This window comes from Nannospalax galili, unplaced genomic scaffold, assembly GCF_000622305.1.
Source record: "Nannospalax galili isolate Female #2095 unplaced genomic scaffold, S.galili_v1.0 scaffold158, whole genome shotgun sequence".
Lineage (NCBI taxonomy): Eukaryota > Metazoa > Chordata > Mammalia > Rodentia > Spalacidae > Nannospalax > Nannospalax galili.
Genome location: NW_008345290.1, coordinates 10231770 through 10236722, shown reverse-complemented (window position 1 = coordinate 10236722; position 4953 = coordinate 10231770).

The following is a 4953-nucleotide window of genomic DNA, read 5'->3' as shown; positions in this document are numbered from 1 at the left end:
TAGCCACATCTGTCATCTTCCCATTGACCACACCAGGTTGCTGGGGGAGAACATGGTGGGAAAACCTGCTTCCACCCCTAGGATAGCCTTTATCAAAAGAGAAATGCATCTTATTTAATCCTTGGGGATTCTTAACCACCCCTTGTATAGTTATTATCCTTCAAATGCCCTTTGTAAACTGTTCTTCTGGTTTTAAAACATTCCAGAAACGCCTTAGTACTGAATCTAGTTTTCTATCAACTTTTTCTCTGGGGATTTGGGCTTGACATAAGTCTTGCCACATTTGTCTTGGAGTAAGCCAAGTGGACCATTTCTTCGGTCTGGTCTTTTTTATATCTCTTATAGGGTGTTCTGTTATTTTACGAACACATTTTACATGCTGGTCAGAATCACTTAGATTTGCCAAAGCGTCTCTCACTTTACAAAGATCCTGTCCATCAAAGGGCTTAGTAAAACCATTAAAGCCCCATACCATTCTCAAGGTCCCTGTTGAATTAAGCTTCCTTTCATATCTCTGGTGAACACGCTCTTATCTGGCCTAGTGAACTGGACATCATATATTGCTTTTCTCATACCTAGTTCTCTCAGTAATGCCTGTCCCTCCTTTATAGTCCTCCAGCCCCTGCTAATCATGTTAGTCTCCCTTGGTGACAACCATGTATCTATAATGCCTTCAACCAGCCACCCCATTAAGGACTGCTCCCCCCTGCATTGGCCTAGGTTGAACAGCCTATATCGTAAGGATGGATGGGTGGTTATATAACTCAGCTGTGAAGCTTCTGAAGGACTGAGACTGACATCATTTGCTCCCATGTCCCATACTCTCACAAGCCACGCGGCCAGGGGCTCTCTGCTTGCTTGCTTGCTTGTAAGTTTTTCCTAGTTTTAACAGCTCTAGCATGGAATATTTCCTAGCTACAGCACAGTTAGCTTTTTTTCCTTTTTACTATTATCTGTCTTTTCCTCTGAGTCCTTGGACCTTATACAAGTCAAGGTGTCCCGCCTTTTTTCTCTCTCCAGCTCTGTAACTGGGTCTTCCAGTGCAGCCTTTTCAGCTTTCCCTGCCTGGGACACATCCTTTATGATGCAAAGTGGCCACACTGTCTTTTTCTAGCCTTTGGGTAACCTTTAACAAATCTTCACATACCTGAAACATATCCCCACATTTACAACATAGCATAGCCCACGCTTCTGCGTGGCTGGCCTCTTTTTAGTAACCCATTGTAAAAACCACATCAGCACCACCATCAGTGCTCTTCTAAAACTCATTCTCAGTTTCATCATATCCTGCCAAGCTATGCCAATTTTGTCACTGGAGCTCCCTCTAGGTCTCCTGTGCTATCAAGCAAACCATATAACATATCTTTATGTGCATTTATTAGCTTACAAAGGAATGAGTACCCAGTGCCTAGCCCTGCACCATGGCTCAAAGCCCACCATATCAGGCCACACCACACCCACAGTCACTGCTAGCATTCACTCATGCCTCCAGGGCCAGCGATCTCACCCCAGGTCCACAAGAGTCAGTCCATTCTGTCCTTCAGCTGCTGCATGGCTGTGCATTCCCCACGCCATGCACACTGCCACCCATGCCACCCACAGCTCATAGCTTCTGTCTCAAGCCGCCCTTCCTTAGTCCACACTCTGTGGCAGGCCCCGCCCCTTGGAGGAACTAACCAATTGGGAGACAGCATGTTTAACAAGTATGGATCAAAAAAATCCTATTGAAATATGAAATATAGGATTCAGCAATGCCTAGAGTTTCATACTGTGTGAAGTTTATTCGGATGGTGTAGTGCTTGCAGATCCATCCAAGCATGCCATTACAGTACCAGAAAAAAAGAGCAGCCCCACATCAACTGACACAATTGGCAAAAGCCAATTCCCATTCATAATTAAAACCTTCAGAAAAATAGGAAGAGTAACAATTTGACAAAGAATGTCTTTAAAATCACTGCTGATAACATTGTACTTAATAAGAGACTTTCCCCCCTAAAGCTGGGAACAAGATGTATTTTCTCCCAATTCATTTATCACAGTACTAGAAGTTACAACCTGTGGTGCAGTAGAGACACTTATCTTAGGGGTAGTCAACAGCTATATAGTTGGACTTAAAGCCCATTTAATGGGAGGAAACTCATGTCTGGTACTGTAAATCTAGCCAAATACACATAGCTGGAGAGGTCATAGATCTTAGAGAAAACCCCAGGGCACTCATATCCCTAAGCAAATGTAATTTCTTACTATGTGCAAAATATGGATCCTTAAATTTACAGATAAGTATCCCAGTCACCACCCATCAAAGTAGCTTCTTTTTCAACAGAGATTATTACATAGAGTTACACCACTGGTCACACACAGAGATTCTCTGTGAATTGCCCAAGCCTAAGTGGCACATCTAGGATGCAACCTCCACACCTAAGACTTATGGAACATAGAACAAGGGATGAAGAGAACACTTCTTCAATGCTCATCAGTGAAGCTCCCTCATGCAACAGGGAGGCAGGAACACTAAAGGCCACAAATGACCAAAAAGCAGAGAAAAAGAGTGGGCAGAGTGTGAGTCCTTGGACAGGATTCCTATACTGAGGTACACCCACCCAGGGCTGAGGGACCATTGCAGAAGAGGGTACAGAAAGGTTGTAAGAGCCAGGGAGGAGGTGCAGAACCATGCAGAAATAGTCCTACAGGTGCCTGGGACCCTTCTCATACAAACCTACAGCAATGGTGTCAGCATGCACAAGACCCATACAAACTTAGACAAAAACCAAGGGCAGAATCACTGGGTGAGGAAGAGCTGATCTTCTTGAAGGGAGAAACTCTACATAGGCTGACTAACCCGAGTGGATGAACTTGCACTGAGGGACATCTCAGGACACTAACTTTACATGACAGGCCTTAATACAAATGACAGACTGTATGAACTCCAGTAGGCCGGGGCAGGGATTGGATATGGAGGGTTCCAAAGGGGAAGGGGGGAAGGATAGGTATAAAGATGATTTTCTGTATGAAATACACAAAAATTCAATTAACAATGTTTTAAAGAACAAAACCTGAAAGGAAGAAAAAAAGGAGAAAATTGGGCCAGTTATATGGCTCAGCTAGTAAAGAAATTTGCTGCCAAGACTGATGACCTCAATTCGATCCTAGGATCCACAAGGCAGAAGGTGAGAACTGATGCCCACAAGTTATCCTCTGACCTCTGCTTGTGCTTTCCTGTGTACACACAAAATACACAAATGTACCAGTAAAGAAAAATAAGAGAAAATTAAGCCATCTCTATTTATAGATGGTTGATGTGATTTTCCATGTAGAAAATACCAAGTGAGCATGTGGTGAGGAACACACTGCCCTGGTGCCCTGCACACAGCCCCTCAGAAAGTAGAAAGCTGCCAGCTAACTACTCTGTCAGGAGAGGTAACAGAAATTCATGAAGCAAGTGAAGAAAACCCAGGGCCAGCCAACAAATACTGTTAGGCAGATGGTTGGCTGACTGAGATAACACTGAGCGGCCTTTCAGAACTGGATGAACTAAAAAGTAAAGAAGAAATCCATCCAGGAGTCAATGAGGAGCCTCAAACCACTGCAAAGTAACTCACTCAAGCATAGTTGTCTTGAATTAGTGGTATACAGAAGACTTTAAATAACTTTCAGCAATTCCGATAGAAAATAAACGACGCCCAGCACTGCTACTGGAAGGAAATCCCCTCAGCTTCCTAATGATGGCAGATAAACACAGTATACATCTTTTTTGTAGCTCCATAGACTAGGTATTTACACTAGAGGTTAAGTCTGGTGTTCAGAATTAATGAGATTATTTATGGTACAAAGTGGTTATAAGAATTATATATTTCATGATAACAATGTTCTTATAATTCTCATATAATATTGTAACTTACTTACATCCATCACTGGATTTTGGTCAGAAGATTAATGAATCTCAGAATGCCTGAGAGAGCAGGAAATTGTGTCAGACAGGTTTGGATGATGCGTCAAAAGAACTCTCTTAATTTTACAATAGGTCACTGGTGCTACTTTTAATACAGTGAAGCAGCAGCTTTGCAACATAGTAAGAAACAAAATATCCGTCCTCTTCATTTAAAAAATACCAGTGGATATATTTTTTAAATCCCTAGGACCAACAAAGCAAGTTCATCTGTGTTGTGGGATACAAGATAACATACAAACAGAATACCTTGTACACTTGAGTTGAACACATGGGCACTGAAATTAAAAATAAATATCACTTGGGGGATATGACTCAGGAAGAGATAGCTTGGCTAGCATGTGCATGTCCCTGGGTGTGAGCCCCAATATAGAAAAAAAAAGGAGAAAAGAAAATATCATTTACAGATTTTTGCCACATCTTTGTTAAGTAACCATTTTTAAGTGGACAATTCACTAATGCTTAACATATTCACAAAGTTGTGTAACCACCATCACTACTTCCAAAACACTGTCATCATGCCCTCAACGAAAGTACATACCAAAGGTTACTGCCTACTGCCCTCTCCTCCCTGCCCTGTCACTCACCCATCTGTTCTCTGTATATGTAGATCTAGCTATCCTGTATATTTTGTATAAATGGAATCATCCAGCATGTGCCCTTTTGTATAGTCTTTCTCCCTTAGTGCAGTGTCTTCAAGATTCATCCCCACCATAGTAGACACCTGAACTTCATCTGTTTTTGTGGATGAATAACATCAGTACATGTATATATACTCCTGTTTGTTTAGCCCTTCATCCATTCATGGATATTTGAATTGCTTTCACTTTGGGCTATTATGAATAAATCTTCTATGAACATTTAGGTACACATATTTTTAATATCTCTTCAGTTATTTTGGGTTTATACCTCAGAGCAGAATTGTTGGGTCATATGGTAATTCTACATTTAACTTTTTAAATAACCACCAAGTTTTTCCATGTGGGCTAGAATACTGTAATTCTAAC